This window comes from Equus caballus, chromosome 5, assembly GCF_041296265.1.
Source record: "Equus caballus isolate H_3958 breed thoroughbred chromosome 5, TB-T2T, whole genome shotgun sequence".
Lineage (NCBI taxonomy): Eukaryota > Metazoa > Chordata > Mammalia > Perissodactyla > Equidae > Equus > Equus caballus.
This window is the reverse complement of record NC_091688.1, coordinates 67,246,035-67,265,233: the sequence shown is the minus strand read 5'-3', so window position 1 is coordinate 67,265,233 and position 19,199 is coordinate 67,246,035. Positions and strand designations below refer to the sequence as shown.

Below are 19,199 nucleotides of genomic sequence, written 5' to 3'. Positions count from 1 at the left end.
AAAAAGTAATTACTCATTAGTTTTTTATAGATTGTGAAGGAGGTGACATAGCATTTAAATTTTTGACAGCATAACTTTAGTTTTTAGAAACATTAGTGACTAAATGTTAAGTCACTGTATTTTGCTAGTCATATAAAAGAGGGTACTAAAATGATTGATGTGAAATACCGTCTTGTCAAGTTGTCCATTTGATATTTAAATTAGAAATTTTAAAAATGTATGATAATGATTCCTATGCTTCTGCATTGTCACGAACCCTTTTAAAATATAATTAAAACTAAGATTCTAACCCAGGAAACTGGACATATGGAAAAGTGGTCTTAAGTAGTGTTTCAGTATTTACATTACAGAAGTCAAATAAAATATGATATTTAGTGAAAAAGTATTATAATAGCTGACATAAACAACTATAATTTTGCTCTTCTGATGTCATGATGATTTGAATATTCAATGTGCTTTTCTTCTGCCAATAATAGATTTTTAAATGGCATGAAGCAAGAAGGAATTGTTTTGTTTCTTATTATTCATACTCTTCAGTACCATGCATACGAAATTTCTTTTAAGCAGAAAGAAGTCAAATTTTTGTGCTATATGAGGTTTTAAAGTCAAATTCTCTGCATTTAAGAGTATGTTATTTTAGACCTCTGTTAAAAATGTCAGAGGGTGGGTATGAGGAATAAAATTTGAAGAGCGGTAATATTTGATGTATTGAAGTTCAGACAAAAACATTGATTTCTATTTGAAAATTAAAAGAAAAAAGAATTCCATTTCTTATACTATAATCTTGCTCTTGCCACAAGTTTAAGTTCCAGCAATTACCACCAGGATGTTTAGATCATTTCTAGTGTGCCCTAATATATATGTCTTACCAGTGTATCCTTTAACGTTTGTGCCTAGATTCAGTTTATTTGATTATTATTTATAAATTAATTATAACACAATTTCAACCTTTGTGGTGGCCATTTAGTTATCTTTTCTTATTTTAGAGTCAAAGAAAAAAAGACAGGTTAAGGAATTCCTTTTTCTCTAGAACTATTTCATATCTTGCTTCTTCATTTTATTTACTTTGCATAAACATGTAAAATTTACTAAATGATAGCTCTTTATTATTAGAATATTTTAAACAAATATTCTAGGTAAGATTCAATTTATTATATTGCGTTTTTTGATTTCCATAATTATAATAATTTAAATGTTACATATTATAATTAGTCCCATATATACAGAAGATTTTCCTGAGGAACAAATTTATTTTATCAAAAAATAAATTGTGTGTGAGCATATCCTATGTGTTTGACATATTGAAAATGTATGAAATACCAAAATATCTCATTTTCTCAAGATTCCAGAACAAAGCAGACTATATAGTCCTGGGTATTTTACTAGGCTGTTAACTTAATATCCAATGGTATTCATTGAAAGTTAAGTTTTGGGAATAAACCCCAACTATCTTCTATAACATCAATAGTTATTTTATTCTCTGGAATTCTGGCACAAATAAAATTTATTATCCACTCTTTTTCAAGTGAACTGTACATTGTTTTACTTTTATGTGAATAAACTCTATTGGGAAATTTCCATATTCTCTTGTCTTCTTTGAAATACCTTTCGCTATCAATTTTTGTGTCTCATCAGTGGCACCAAGTATTGTCCTTTGGATAAAAAAGATGTTGTTCTGTTGTTCTGATCAAGTTCTGTCCAATTTATGCAAAGTAGCTGTTAATGGGTGTAGGGTTGTGCATATCATCTGTTCTCTCCTGTCTGGGGATTTTAATTAATCCATCCAGTCTTTCGCTGATCCGCATGATACTGGACAGCCACCATGTGTCCACGTAACCTAGATGCTGGAGATATGATGGTAAATAAGGTAAAAATTACCCTTTCCTCATGGAACAGATGTATTCTGTAGTCACAGAACAGAGTGAAGCTAACTGCCTCTGTTGGGGAACAGGGAGAGAGCCAATACTGAATCTTAGACAGATTGGTGTACTATTCCTACTCAGCTAACCAGCCAGAGATTCCAAATGAAATAAGAGGCTTTCATTGTTATTTTATTTTCACTATTTCTCATTTTATTCTTGTTGATTTTCTGTTAACAGTGAAGGGCCTGAGAATTTGGCCCCATTTGTATTAATCTAATTTGAAAGAATCATCAAAGTAATTCCCCAGTGGCCATATTTCCTTAAACCATATGATGATTCTTCTGCCAGTGACGTTAATATCATGAACTGGATGAAAGTTGTAAATTTCTCCAAATTTAGAAGTAAGACACCATAGCACTTCTCATATTTCACTGCTTGGTATTTGAACTTCACAACTCAGCCTTTCTGGAAGTGCTCTGCTTCCATCCCGCAAGCATCAAATTCAAAGGCAGGTCTTAAGGAGCTTCGAAGGCTTCATAAATTTAGTGTCTTTTACTATCTGTTCCCCCCAAACAAACACTGCTTCTAATTACTGAGTGGCAAGCATTCAATTTAAGACGTTTAGTTTTCTGCCAGTTTTTCTGTACATAATTACTTGATCTATTATTTTAACTTGGAACTAACTTGATACGTAACATTATTTTTATAATTAATTCAGTTGTATGTGATTTTTTCTTAACAATATATTTCTTTTTATGAAGTTGCCTCTGACATTATTTCAATGCCAAAATTAAAGATATTGAGCTTGTGTAATGTTGTAATTTATTTTTAAAAACAGGAATGAAATTCTGGCAGCTGTGCTAATCCAGGAGACCATCACTACACAGCATGACATAATTTCCAGTTCAGCAACCAGAAGTTTGTTAAGATCATTAAAAATTGAAACTGAAATAATTCATTTTATTTGACACTGATGGATTAAAATTAAAATATAAATGAATTAGATATGTTATAGATAATTAGTTTCCAAAACTCCACTTAACTTGAGTGTCAGACTTGGAGTGCAAATTTCACATCAAATATTATTTTATGACTTTCCATGACAAACAGATGGTCCCCACTCCGAGAGAGAGGAAAGGAAAAAAAACAAACACCCCTTTGTAAATTTTCAAAGTAGCATAGAGCCAATTTAAAATATCTTTTAGCTCTAAATTTAAATAAATGATGGGCCAAATTCAATTAAACATGTCTGGCGCCCAAACCATGATTGTCCAAGATGCCACAGGGCCTTCATCAACTGGAATTGTCATGTGAGGTATAGGATCTCAAACGAGTCAAATGAATTTTAAGTAAAACAACCACTTTAATTAAGATTTTTGGCAGTGATTCAAGATACTATAATTATCTAGTAATCTTTTTCAAAAGTATTCACAGATGAATCAGCAAATTTAAAATGCTTAGTTAATATTGTAGTCATTTACAATTATATGAAATGTATTTTTAAGTAATTGAAAGTACAGTATAAAACTTCTGCATCAAGATTTCTACATATCAGCTTTATTAGTTATATCCATATGATGAAAGCAAATGAGATGGTAACAGTCATTGTCTTCTTCCCTTTAGACTATGTTAAATCTCCACGAGTGTCAAACCAGAAATGTGTGCCAGTGCTTACCCGGGTCCGCAATTTAATATTTGAAGCTTTTAAAAAATAGATGAATGACCATCATCACAAAATTCTGATTTTATTTATTTTTGGCTTGAGGTTTTGGATTTTTGTTTAATGTTCACAAATTACTCTAATGAATTGATAAAATTAAGAATCACTTTTATAATTTAGTAAATTTAATTATTTCTTATATTCAATTTGTCACCTTAAATCTAAAAATAATATATCCTCTAAAATAACTTGGTTGGAAATGAGGTAAAGGTCTTTGGGCAAAAGTGCTAACAACTTATATTGGGGAAATTTTAAAAAATAATTTAAGTTTATTGTCTAACAAAGTAATACACAAAGGAAAGAAGTTCTCATTAAACATAGTGAAAGTAATATTTGCATCTATTTTTATTCCTTCCTGAAACCCTTAAGAATAGCAGTAAAGAGAAGAAAACAGAAGAGATGTCAACATAAATTGTGATGTTGAAAATTAGATGAGAAATCCTAAATGATTTACGTTTCAGCCTTCTACATTTGGTTAAATACTCTCAAAGGAGGAACCAACACAAAGTAAAGTAATTTATAATACAGTTTCTCAGAAAGATTCAGGAATTAGAGACATCAATTATCTCTGATGGCCAAGGTTCTGGTGGAGCTGAAAACAGAAGGATTTGAGTGAAATGGAAAAACTGCACAGTGAGACTTGCTAATTCCATGCCTCCATCTGCACAGTCAGCAGATGACTCCTATCTAGACAAAAGACAGGTTATACTGTTTGGAAAGGCTGATACAGACTATCTCTAAAATCAGCTGTGGGCCAACATGACCCTCATTCATTGAGAGATGAAGTGAATGTTTGGATATTACAGAATGAGAGTGCCAGCTACTAGGTATCCCCACTTTTTCCTGTCACCTCATACCCTGCCCTATCAAGATACTGGATTATTTCCTCTGGGGTAAGTTTCTGACTCAGAAAGAAATTCCTATTGATATTTGGAAGTCCCCCAAAGAACCGGTTTTATTCCTGTCTAAACATCTTTTAGAAGTCCAATGGTTCACCAGCTCCACCAATTTATACAAAATGTCTTCTCAGTTTTAAAAGGACTCACTCTTAAATATGTGGAGATAACCCATAAATATCTCACCTTTGAAAAGAGGTTCTAAAATGAAAGATAAAGAACAAAATACGTAAATAAGAAAAGCAAATTGGATATGAAACAAAAATGCAAGAGGCAGAAGAAAATATGAAAAGAGAACTAAAATCACAATTAATATACAGAGATAATGAAAATAACTTCCATTCGTAAATCAACAATAGGATGCCCTCAAAAGAGTGAAATTCAAAAGTAAAGAAAGAACTCTTGGAAATTAAGAATATTATTACTCCAATAAATGCTTGAAAGAAAACTTACACAGTATTGGAGAATGTAGATAGTGAGGCGGGGCTATAAAACAGTGAAGGATACTGAGTGAACTTAGAAGAGCAGTCCCAGCCACTTATTACGCGACTTACATGTGTATCAAAAAGAGAGAACAAAGAAAATACAGGGATGAATTGTCCAAGAAAAATTTCTAAGACATGATAGGATTTTCTAGATTTAAAGGGTCCAATAAAAGCTCAGTATAGTTAATGCACAAAGAAATATCACAAGGCACATCAATGTGAAACTACAGAAAACTTCGAAATAACTGACAATCCTAAAAAAGTTTCAGTGAGAAAAAAAAAAATAAGATCACATAGAAAGCCTCAGGAATCAGAATAGCGCTGTGTGTAAACAGTAAGAAAAGCACAAAGACAATGTTGTCCAAATAATGCATAAAATAATTTACACCCTGGAATTCTGTAACCAGTTCAATCATCTGGCTAGCTCTTTCTATGCTCCTGCTTATGCCATTATACATCACTCTCCGCCTGAAACAGAAAATTCAAGAAACTTCGATGATCTTTACTAATTTTCATATTACTTCTTTGCTTTGAATCCACAAAGAAATGCACAAATGCTACATTCTTTTTCTTCCTGTGAATCACCTACACATTCTTTAAGACTAAACTCTGTCTCACCTCATTCTGGTAGCCTTCTATGAAATAATACTAGATGTTTCTTCTGGGTTCTCATATAATTTATTATTCATATTTCTATTACTATATTTTTATTTTTACTTTCTTTTTACATTACTTTCTAATTGTCTTTTAAAACATTAGTCTCTTTTGTCTGGCGTAAACCTATTAAAGTAAGTAATCTATATTTGTTTAAGCTTCAACAGAATCTAACACAATGCCTATTACATAGACTATACTCAAGTATTGAAGGGAAGAGTACACAGGTTTGAAGTTTTAAAGAAACACATTAACAAGGAAAAAAGATAACTTTCTGTAGATGGAGAAAAGTTTCTCCATAGATTTACTTTTTTAGAATCCAAATAAAAATCTGACTGATTCTATCTGTATCATTTTAAAGAGGAAAGAGTAATATCAGAACCATTACCTTCAGAAAGTGAAGTTCCAGGTTCTTACTGAAAACCAACAAGTCAAGTCCCAACTTTTGGAAAAGAGCATAAATATACAGTATTGTCCATTCACTTCAAAGCATAAAGAATAAATGAAGATGAGAAGGATTATTAAAAGCTAGGCTAACTTAGTTTTCAGCTTTATATACTCCAGGACAGGTAGGGAATTGGAGAAAACAGCAGAAGCACACAAAGATTGCAACACAACAAATTTTTAACCATATCTGTGACATCCACAGAAGTCATAGGTGCAGCTTTGAAAAACAAAACATTTTGCTAAGCTGTTAGCAGCAACGTAACAGCACCTGCTAATGCACTTTCTGATAACCAGGAGAAGGACAATCCAGCCATTGATAGAAGAGCAGAGGTGGGGGGCTTCCAGGAAACATGCACACACAAACACACTCACAAATGCACTCATATTATCCAGACATTTATATCATTATCTCAATGAAAACACTTTGAAATTTTAGGAGGGATTTACCAGTATACTAGGTACCAAAGTATATTATGCTAAATTTCAGTAAATGAATTAATAGTTTATTATTTGAACATTTTCTAAGCCTTACTATTTCAAGTTGTGGAAAATAGAGGAGCAATCTCTAATAAAATGAAAGAATAATTATCATTCCTATAGTATTATCTGTATTGGAAGAATTAAGTTGATGGTGCTTCTTTACAAAAGGCTAAAAATAGCAAAACAACAGGACACTAACTATCAAAATGTTAAGTTTAGTATAAAGTAACAACAAAATGCTGTTTATTAAGTAAATTATAATGTTCCCATAATTTACTCAATAATTATTTATTTAGTCCCTAATTTGTGAAACAAACCTATATGCTGTATTTGATTTTGAATCTTGATTTTCATAAATTACTAATAGTTGGACTTTGTAGATATCCGAAATATTGTATAGAAATGGAAATCTAGTGGTGGTGGTGAGGTCGTGACAGCTGGTCCCAAATAAATTCAACAGACTTGTGCAATAATGTTTTGCTACACACTGTTCAGATGATGATATTTGGGTTACAAAGCCCTATAGCAAGAGCTACTGAAGAGCTGCTCTCCAACTGTCAAGTCAGGAAAGAAGATATTCATCCCAATGATCAGGTCAATAAAGACTCACTTGAGTATGCATATATGTTAGACTACAGGACAAGAGAGAAAGAAATATAGATATTGATCCAACTGTAGCTAAGCCTGCAGCCTCTACTCATCTTGCTAGTGGGCTATCCCATTTTTATTATATTTAGGGCTACTCTTTATCTCACACAAGATACTGTAAACGTCGCATCCAAACCTACGTGGTGGATAACCTGGGAAAAACTGTGAAGAATGGTTCTAGATATCACCATTGTTTGTCATCAGCTGCTGAATGCTGCTACTGAGGTCTGCTTCTCAATGGTTAGGCAATCTGTCCTGGGCAGACTCAAGAATGCTTTTCACAGCAGAGCCCTATACTCCAACAATTGCAAACTTATTCTCAGAGTTCCTTGTCTCATTTCTCAAGGCTGTGGCACACAGCATCAAAGTTCTATAAGTTATTCCACGCCGATCTCTGATTTGAGGCCACACGTGCAAGTTCGGTCTATGCCTTGGACATATATTAAAAAAAACACAACCCACTCTTTTCTTCATTTCAGGAATATCCAATCATCCTAATTTGGACTCTTTTGTTTTTTACCCTCAAGGAATTTAGAACTTACCTCTCACCCCCAGGAAAACCCTTCTTAATATTACTCAAATGTCCTGCATCAAATTTCTTTATATTTTTATAAAACTGATGGGGGGCAGTTCTGGGAATCACCTCAGATCTTTAGGATAAATGTAGTAATTTTTAACTGAAGTGGGCCTCAGCAAATCCAACTGTAATACTTATATTTGTTTACTAGTAGATTATTATGTCTCAGGATATTTCTTCACTAGATCATCTGTCTCCTATTTTTTTCTCTTTGTAATTTTGAATGTCTAAGTAGGTCTTCAAATATCTGAATGATAAATCTGTCTTTTCTTCCCCTACCTTTCTCTAATTCCTTCTCTTATAAAATATTTATAAATGAATATTATATATCCATATAGCAATTCTTTTTCTTTGCAACTCTCACTGTGAAATTCCATGTGTGCTCCTTGGTTTTTCTATTTTTTTTTCTTAGTTATGTGAGGAAAACAGTAGCTATGACCCTTTGTAAGAGAATCATAGGATATTTTATTAGTGACGTGCTGTTTATCATATTGTCACCATTAGGGACAGATATTTTTAACTAAACTCCAAAATGGGCTCTAGAAGTTTTAGTATGGCCTCACAGACATAGCCGCCTTTAATCACTGTGATACCTACTATTATTTTAATAGAAAATGGCATTCTTCCACTATACCAGTGACCACATTTCACAATGTTTTCCTCCAAGGCATCTTCTCCCTTACTATTCACGTGAGATACTGGTATCTGCTGAGACTCTTTCAATGGCCAGAAAAGGATTTAGGCCTTAGATAATGATGTAATACATATGCTATAAGTTTGGGCCCTCTAAAATATATACACAGGCAGAAGAAACATTTTAGCAATGCATGGATATTATATATGATGAACAAATAATTTAAGATAAAAATAATAGAGAATATCACTAGGTGTCTTCATACACTACTAAAGAAAACACAAGATAAAAGAGACTAACTTTAACATTGTAAATCTCGGAGTACATTGCAAAACCATAAATGAATAATGCTTTAAGATTAAGTCAGAATAACATTCCATTCTCAAGAAAGCAATTTTTAACATGTAAGAAATGGCATTATGCTACACAAAAATCCTTTTTCAGCTTCAAAATAAGTACTGAATGATGTTTCTCATTAAAACAATTCAAAATTTCCTTCCTGTAACCATAGACATGAAGAATTCAGCAAAGTAACACTGACTTTTGGAGAACAGGGTCATCTGACAACGTATTAATTTAGAGAGACAGAAAACTTCAGTCATTTACATGATTAGGAAAGTCCAGGAAATATCTTTTAGAAATTAGGGCCATCTTAGCTCATTGTTATCAAGTGGGATGTACAAAAACTTCATATCAGATGAAGAACTGGATTTTTTCCTTAGCAGAAAAAAAATGAGTTAATGGGAAGCACATACATACACACAAATACTCAAATATTTACAATGAACTGGAAAAATACTTAAATTTCTTTAGTTAGCTAAGAAAGGATTTCACAAATGAGTAGATGTTTGAGTTTTTTATGTGAACAAAGCTATTAGGAGTTCTAGAACTTGCTCAGATTCATAGGCTTATTGAAGCCTGAGACATCTGAGAAAGCACAAGTGGGGTGATTATGAGAGATCAAATACTATGTGTGGAAGTGTTGCTTCACAAACTCGGGAGCTTCCTAGGGGAATCTGAAACTGGTCCCTGTACACGGAGGGCAACGAGAGGTCGAAGAAAGAGGCAGTCCACTCCAGATTGACAGGTGGTAAATTTGATGAGCAAGGGAAGTTATATATGTCGACAATCCAGAAATAGCAAAATTAAAACCACCAAATCAATAAACAGTATATACCAAGAATTTATCATGCATATAACAACAGTTCGCAAATTGGGAGATTCCAAATTGAAAGACTGATATGAAACTCAGAAGCATGAAGTTACAGGATGGTTTATAAAGCAAAAATGAGGAATTTTTACCCTCTGTAATGACTGTTTATTACAATGGGACTTTCCAGACTGCAGGGCATAGTTAAATGTGATTATCTCATACCATTTTTAGGAAGATAACTCAAGTTTCTTTTATGATTGTCAGAGACTTTTACAAGAAATAAGCTAAGTGTTGCTTATGTTCATGAAATAAGCTAGATTCAGTTTTGCTTCCATGGCTTAAATGGTTTTGTCTGCTCAGGGAATTCTCAAATCTGATCTCCATTTTGTATTTAATTTTAAGTCATACGAAGTTTTTCTCTGGTGGCCACAAGATGAGCAGATTTCTACACCCACCAGCCAGAATCTTAAAAGTTTAGATAGAGGCCTCAACTGGGTTCAGCCACATATACCACCTAATAACACACTGCTCTCTCAAGGCTGCGTCCTTGAAAAAGGCTCCCACTTAGGGAATGGTGGGCAGATTGTGCGTTCAAAGGACAGTTGAGGGTGTGAGGAACCTCCAACTGTCTGGGTCTAGCTCAAAGGTCCACCATCAGCCACGTCCTCTTCCAATAGGAAGAAACACAGAAAACAAGGTTTAAAGTTAAACGGAAAAAAGTTTTGCAGATTATGCAAAGTAGTTTGAACATAATTATCAGAGATAAAACTACATTAAATGGTTGTAAGTAACAAAGAGTTCTGAACAGATGCAGTAACCATCTCTTTTATTTACCTGCTTAATACTCTTTCAAATGAGTAACATCCTCTACCCTAGCTCATGTGATACTTTACTCATGCTGTCATAAATCATTGAAGCTCTAATCACATCGTTATGACAACCACATACTCAAAAGAGTGGAAGGCCAAAGAATGACTAAACATGGCACCAATTTCCCTATAACCTAGACAGAAACAGTTTTATTCTATAAGATTTGTTTAATGGAGGCATACAGTGCTGTCCTTCTTTTGGGATCAAAAGCTTTAAGGCTAATACTCCTTGGAAGTATTGTAGCTATCTTTACTTAGTAAAAATAATAAGCCAGCTAAAGGAAGAAAAATAATATTAGTATTAAAAGAGAAACACAGTGAAGTAAAGACAGGAAGTGGCTGGAGAAATACAGAATGCTAACAACAATGATCCACTGCATCTAGCCAGGTAAGAAGCAGATGATTTCCAGCACCATACATATGTGAGCCGATATATTTCCATTATGTATAAACTATTTTAATCACTTGCAATTGATACTGAATCTAGGTCTGTCTGTGATAAGGTTCATATATTTCAATATGGAGGCAGAATCAGAGAAAAGTAATTTCTGTCACTGCAAATGAGCTTCATCGCTAATTTATAGTAGGGAAACAATATTTCACTTTTTATAATCTTAGTATCAAATCTGGGATCAAGTAATATTTTTTAAAATACTTAAACTTTGGTAACATGAAAAAAATCCTGGAAAGAGGGCTTTCACCGATAGTTACGAAGGAGAGGCCATATTAGAACAATTTAAAAAGCCATAAAATTTGAGAAAAACCATACAGTAACGTTGAAGCATCAAGTATTAGAACCTGAGATTGTGGAGAGTGGAGAATTACAGCAACACAAGGAGACCACAGCTATATCTTCCCTGAGTACATTTGACAATTATGGGCACAGAGCAAGAGGGTAGGTATCTGGGCTTTAGTCTGGCTAGCAAAAGTCTACTTCCGGGTAACAGAAAAAGCAGCAGACTGCTTTTGAAAAGAAAAGCTTTATTGTTGGCAGTCTCAGCGTGCCACAGAGACAAGGATTATAGACTGGTATTTTCCAGGAGCATGGCAAACACAACAAAACCAGGACGTCAGCTTTTAATCCCTGCGGAGCTACAATTTAGGTGACCAGAGATTTAGAAAAACTGCAAACCACACTCAATTCAGCTCAGTCTGTAATTGAATTACACTTATTATCCCCACACTCTGCCGTGTAGCAGAGGAAAGGCTGAACCTCTCCGGAGCAAGACCAGGCTCTTAAGTTTATTAGGTGTTCAGAATTCAAAAAAAAATTACTAAATATATCAAGAGAAAGGAAAATATCATTCAAAATCAAGTTTTAAAAAATTAAACCAAAAATAGTAATAGACACATGAGTGACCTAAATATTAGATTTGGTAGTCAAAGACCTTAAAATAATTGATTGATTTGTTCAAGAAAACAGGAAAAATTTGCAGAAAAGAGAAAATAGGATTGGAGCAATTCATCACCAGTGAAAGTATACTTTATGAAATAATGCTAGAGAGAATGAGGAACTTCAGAAAATGATTAATCAAATCAACTGGGAAAAAAATAACAGTTTTGAATGAGTACGGAGCTGTTAGCATAACCTCAAAAGATATAAAGCAAAATAAGACATAATAAAATAGTCAAATCACCAATTATAGTGGAAAATTAAACATATCTCTTTCAGTAACTGAAAAAAGAAGCAGGAAAAAAACTAGCAAGGGTAGAGCAGTTCTGAAAAACAGAAGCCACAGACTATATATTCTTTGAAATTTCACGTTGTGTTTCCCAAGTTTAATTACCTCAACAAATTTCCAAGAACTGAAATAATGTAGATGATCTCCTGTAGCCACAATGGAAGGAAATTTTAAAAATTAATTAAAATTAGTAAATTAGAAAACCTTATTAAAATTAATAACTTAGAAAATCTACCAGGCTTTAGAAATTAAGAAATAAAAACAGTCAAAATGAGAAATGTTTTTAACTGAACAATAATGAAAACACTAAATGTCAAAACATCAGGAATTCAAGCTAAAGTTGTGCTTAGAGAAACAGTAAAACTCTGTAATATAAATATTAGAAAATTATAAATTAGAAAAGTAGATAATAAATTAATAGTATAAGTAAATAGCTCAGGAAGTTAGAAACATTAATTAAAAGCAAATGTAGTAAAAAGAAGCAAGAAAACAAAAAGATTAACGAACTAACAAAAGTGCATATAATAATCCACAAAGCTACAATTATTTAAAATAACTTATATTCAAATAATCCAGTCTCTTTCCTTTGTTCCCACTGTACTACATACTTTTGATACTTTTTGCAATTACTATCCTACTGTCTTCTCTTCAACTTTTCAGTTTGTCTGTAATCATTTAAACAACCACCTATAATAAATTCTTTCTTTTGACATAGATGAATGGAACATGAATGGTACAGAGAAAATTCCAAAAGTACTTATAGACAAAAAATGAATATTACTATGTGTTTAGAAAGGCAACTAGTTACAAGGTCAATATCCAAAAATCGATTGCACTGTAATAAATCTACAAAAGCTAAAAAGTAACATTATAAAGGTGATATCATCTACGATATCATCAAAAATACCAAATAATTGGAAATATATGCATTTGCCTCTCAGTATCTGTGGGCGATTGGTTCCAGGACTCCCTGAGGATACCAAAATCTGCAGATGCTCAAATCCCATATATAAAGTGGCATAGTATTTGCACGTAACCTGCACACATCCTCTCATATAGTTTAAATCATCTCTAGATTACTTATAATCCCTAACACAGTGTAAATAGTTGTTATCCTGTATTGCTTAGGGAATAATGACAAGAAAAGAAAGTCTGTCCATGTTCAGTACAGATGCAACCATTGTAGGCTTTTCTATTTGCTGTTGGTTGACTCTCTGGATATGCAACCTGCAGATATGGTGGGCTGACAGTATAACTAAATATGAGCTATTCTTCTATACTAAAAATTACAAAAAATTTTTGAGACAAATTAAATAGGGCTAAATAAAAGGAGACCTATGTATACCATGTTCAAAGATCAGAAGCCTCAATATTATAAACATTCAATACTCTCCAAATTTATCCATAGAATCAATGAGGTCACAATCAAAACCCCAGAAGAATATTCTTGTACAAATTGAAAAGTTGATTTAAAAACTTATTCCATAATAACAAGGGGCTAAGATATTTAAGGCAATATATAATAAGAACAAACTTAGATCACTCATTCTATCAGAAATCAAGACTTTTTATGAAGTTATAGCAATTAATAAAGAGAAGCGATACAATAACAAAAAAATAAGTTATTGGAACAGAATAAAGGGCCTGGAAATAGACCAATGCATACGGTCTCCTAATTTATGACAATGGTATTACTACAGTGCAATAAAGAAAAATTTTGTTCAATAAATTATTCTAGTCCAACTGTATATCAATACAAAAAAAAAGTTAATCTCCTTTCCCCCCATCACAAATATACAAACATTGATTCTGGGAGTATTAATTGTTGGCGATAATAAACTTGAAAGAAGAAAAATGTAAAGAAATAATAATATTACCTAAAAATTTATACTAATCTAAAGATACTATTAAATAATGATGATTAATCCAGAGATAGGGAGAAGATATTTGTATCACACATATTCAAAAGAGTACTGCTATCTAGAATATATCAAGAGGGCCGGCCCAGTGGCACAGCAGTTAAGTGTGCATATTCTGCTTCTGCGGTCCGGTATTTGCTGGTTCAGATCCCAGGTGTGGACATGGCACCGCTTGGCAAGCCATGCTGTTGTAGGCGTCCCACATATAAAGTAGAGGAAGATGGGCACGGATGTTAGCTCAGGGCCAGTCTTCCTCAGCAAGAAGAGGAGGATTGGCAGCAGATGTTAGCTCAGGGCTAATCTTCCTCAAAAAAAAAAACCCACAAAGACTATATAACGAGCTTCTAGAAGACAGTAATAAAAAGATAGACAATTTAATAGAAAAAGAAACAAAACACTTAAATAACAGTCAAAAAAATATGAATCCAAGTTGCAAATCAATCTATGAATATGTATTTGTTTTCATTACTCTTCAAGAAATGCAAATTCAATCACAAAGAGATACCACTAGACACATACCAGAATGGCAAATAATAAACTGACTAAGAAAGGCAAATGTTGGCAAAGATGAGAAGTATGCTTGTAAAATTGTGTAATTCTAACACTTAGCTGGCAAGAAATGGTAAAATCGCTAGAAAACTCTCGGGTGGTACTGCTAACTATTAAATCTAAATATTACTGTATTTTATGACTCCAAAATCCAGCCTGTAACTGGATTACAACCAAAAGAAATGTACGCTATTGATCATCAAAAGATACATATTTAGAGCTGGCCAAGTGGTTAAGTTCACGCACTCCTCTTCAGCGGCCCAGGGTTTCGCTGGTTCAGATCCTGGGTGCGGACGTGGCACTGTTTGTCAGGCCATGCTGAGGTGGCATCCCACATAGCACAACCAGAAGGACCTACAGCTAGAATATACAACTATGTACTGGGGAGCTTTGGGGAGAAGCAGCAGCAAAAAAAGCAAAAAAGAAAAGATTGGCAACAGCAACAAATTTTAGCTCAGGTGCCAATGTTACAAAAAATAAAAAAAGACACATACATGGATCTTCATAGCAGCATTATACCAAATAGGCAAAAACAAGCAACAACCCAACTGTCCACCAACAGAGGGATGAATAATAAATTGTGCTGCATTTAAATAATGCAATACACTATCAGACTGAGAATCAATGATCTGGAATTATATGTAATAATATGGATAAATCTTACAAATATAATATTGAATTCATAAGTCCATTCTAATATCTGATTCTATTTCTCCACAAATCAAAAACAGAGAGAAGTGAAAACGGGTTTAGAAGTAAATTTATGACTCTTGGGTGACTAGTAAGACGGAGGGGGCACAAGAGGATATTTTGAATTGCTGAAACTGCTCTGTTTCTTTATCTGTGAGCTGGGGGTGGCTGTATTTACTTGGTGAAAAGTCTAAGCACAATTATGCAGTTTGTATTCAATGCTATACTTCAATGAAAAATGCACATTTAAAAAGTAGCGATTCTGCTTTAGAGCATGATGGATCAGACTATTTCTCCCCCTAGGTATAACTGGAAGAACTGGATGAAATTACTGAGAGGCACCATGCATGTCAGACAGAAATGAAAATGCCACCATCTCAAATAAATAAGAAAGCTCAGAGAAGAGAGTTTAGCTTATGTGCTGATTTTCCCTTCAAGGCATTCACCAATTTTTAAACTTCACAGGGCTGAAATGTAAATAATCCAAATGGGAAGTACAGAAAGTGACCTAAGAGAACGTGAGAAACAGTTTACAAAAAGAAAGTCCAGCATACCTGAATTCTTGAAGGAGAGAAAGAAATAGAAAGGAAAAAGTAATAATTGAAGAGAGATTTGGCACAAGTTTTTCAAAACTGACTTAAAATACCATGCCAGAGATTCAAGAAGTAATACAAATACCAGACAGAGTAAAATAAAACAGAACAAAACAAAAAATTCAGGCAAACAATGTGAAATGCTTGATAAAAGAAAACATATAAACAACAAAACGAAGTAGAAAAGAAAAAAGGCAAATTTTAAAAGAAACACACGTACACACAAGCACATACACACACACAACAAACAAAACAAAAAACAACCAATGTGAGATATTTGGTATATCTAAATTTTAAAGTTGAAACAATAAAAATTCTAGAAGATAACAAAGGACCAAATAAATAAGACCTTTAGATAGACAAAGAATTCTTAAGTAGGACACAAAACACAGTAACCATAAAAGATTCATAATAGAATTGCATTAAAATGATGAACAACCATTCATCAAAAGATACGATTTGGAAGATAGTAGCACACATATATCAAAGAACTCATCTCCACAATATATAAAGAGCATTGTGTTAGTTTCCTAGGGCTGCTGTAACAAATGACCACAAACTGACTGGCTTAGAAGAACAAAAATGTGTTGTCTCACAGTTCTGGAGGGTAGAATTCCAAAATCAAGATCTCTTCAGAGCCCCACTCCCATTTGGGGGTCTATGAGAAAATCATTCCTTGCCTCTTTCAGCCCTGGTGGCTCTTGGCATTTCTTGTCTTCTGGCCACATTACTCCAATCTCTGCCTCTATCTTCACATTGTCTTCTCTGTGTCTTCTCCTCTTCTGTCTGCCTCTCATCTCCCTCTGTCTTTCTCTTACAGGGACACTTGTCACTGGATTTAGGACCCAGGATTATTTAGATGCAGGGTTATTTCCTCATCTCAAAGTCCTTCACTTAAGCACAACTGCACAGACCCTTTTCTCCAAATAAGGTAACATTAACACATTCCACAGATTCAATGTGAATATCTTTTAGGGGCTATATTTGGCCTACCACAAGCATTCTGCAACTCAACAAGAAAAAAGAAACAATAAAAGCTCACAAAATCTCGAACACATCTCCAAATGACCAATTCTCTAAGCTTGTGCTCTCCCATAACATCAATGACTGTGCAAGTAGTTTACTTTAGGAAGGAATTCAAAAGAATATGACCAGAGTCCTGGAAAGTGTGAAACAGAAAAGGAAAAGCAGGCTATGCTACTGAGTCTGTTATTGCTATGGCCAATTTGGGAACAATTCTCAGGGGACCTTCTGAGAAGTCATGTAGATTGTACCTTGACATAGTCTGCCTAAGTGAGAGAGGAAAGAAACCTTTATCCAGCGACTCATGTTCCCCTATGGCTAATGCTTGCCCCTTATGGTATTAACCCCCTTGCACATGTGTCAGAATGGCTGAGAAGGTTCTGGCAGGCATCTCCCCAGTATCTTAGGTCCATAACAGGAAACCAAAACACAGGATGCAGTTGAAACAATGTGTTATCAGATTAATCCATCGAGCATCTGTTTTTCATGACAATGATGGAAGTAAAAAGGCCCAGGTTATGTGAGGTGGAACAAAAGAGGGTCAAATATACAAGTAAACTATAAAAGTCTCTTCAACATCTTTTTAGTCAGGAAAATTAAAATTACATCTTGATTAAGATGCGGAAATATTGAAATTCTCAATTTCCTGGTAGGACTAGAAATGTGCATAGCCATTTTCCAAAACACGTTGTGTCTATTAAAGCTGAACGAGGTATACCCTATGACATTGCAGGTCCACTCTTATTTATATATATATATAACAGGAATGTAAGCATATATGTACAAAAAACACGCATATACATATTCATAATGGCATCATTGGTAAGAGAAAAACAGTCAAATGTACAAATGTATATCAATATTAGAATGGATGAGTAAATTGTGTCTTTCTTACAGAGTGAATACAGTCGGCTCTCTCAATCCACAAGTTTGATCTCCACAGATTCAACCAACCACAAGTTGTGCATTATGTTTACGATCTGCTGATTTTGGTAACTGTGGGGGTCTTGGAACCAATCCCCCATGGATACCGAGAGACAACTGTATCTATACAGTGATGAATAAGAACAAACTAAAAAATGAAACAAAACAAAACAAATCTGACAAAAAAAAAAACTACACACAATAATATATTGAGCAAAAGAAACCAGACAAAAGAGAGCATGCATCATATGAATCTATTTAATAAAGTTAAAAAGTAGGAAAAACTAATCTAAAATGATAGAAGTCAACATGGTAGTTACCCTCGCAAGGCCAGCTACAGGGATAGAGCAGAAGTGGAACTTTTTTGATACAGTAATATTTTATTTCTCATTGTATATTGTGGTTACACAAGAATGCTCACTTTGTGAAAATGTATTGAGCTATATATGTATCTGTATAATTCTCAAAACTCATGTAATACTTAACAAAATTTATTCCTTAAAGTTACAAAATATAATTTTTCATACCATAGAAAAGTTGGACTATATGGAAAGCAAAAAGAAAATAAGAAATATTTCATCATTCAAATAACATTTGAATAACAATAACAAGAAAGACTGTTATCCTGGTCTTAAAATCCTTGAAATCTGACATTGACTTGGCCTCCTTAAGGATGAAAGCCCTGTCAAGCATCGGTTTCCAAACTAAGGAGGTTTTATCCTCACTGAATATTTGCTCTGGCAAGTAGTTTTCCTCCACAATCAGTTTATCTAGAGTTTCCAAAAATTCTTCAGCTGCTTTTATATCAGCACTCACAGACTCACCACTCACTTTCACGTTGTATAATGAGTAACGATTCTTGAATAATTTAAACCACTCAGAGCTAGCAGTAAATCCAACATCATAGTCTGGTCCAGTCTTTTCTTCCAACATCTCAAACAAAATTTTTGCTTTGGCAGTGATCATCATGGTGCTGTGAGGGATACACTTCTGTATCTGGTCTTCAATCCAGGTCATTAGAAGTTTCTCCGTGTCTGATGTAGGTCCTTCTGAAATTTTTGTTAGTCGTGTTGCCTTCCATGAAGCAGATCCTTTAACAGCTTCTGTCACTTTGTTCTTGTTCTTCAAGATTGTAGCTATGGTGGAATGGGACATGCCTGACTGGCTAGCAATAACCATCATTGATTTTTCCACCTTTGTAGTCCTTAACCACTTTTAATTTCATTTACATTTCATTTCGATGTGGCCTCTTACTGGCAACATTAACAGTATGTTTTTTATACTTATGGGCCATCATGAACAAAACAACACGGGATTAAATCAAGCACAAGAGAAAACAATGCAATCAAGCGACATAGTAAGCACGAGATGTATGAGGCTGCTGCTGGTGTAAC

General features: G+C 33.8%; 1 pseudogene; it reads right to left on the bottom strand.

Moving 5' to 3' along the window:
- LOC100630089 (myosin-9-like) overlaps positions 1-18,984 on the bottom strand; it is a 32,980-nt pseudogene extending 13,996 nt beyond the window's left edge.
- Between the last annotated feature and the right edge of the window lie 215 nt (positions 18,985-19,199).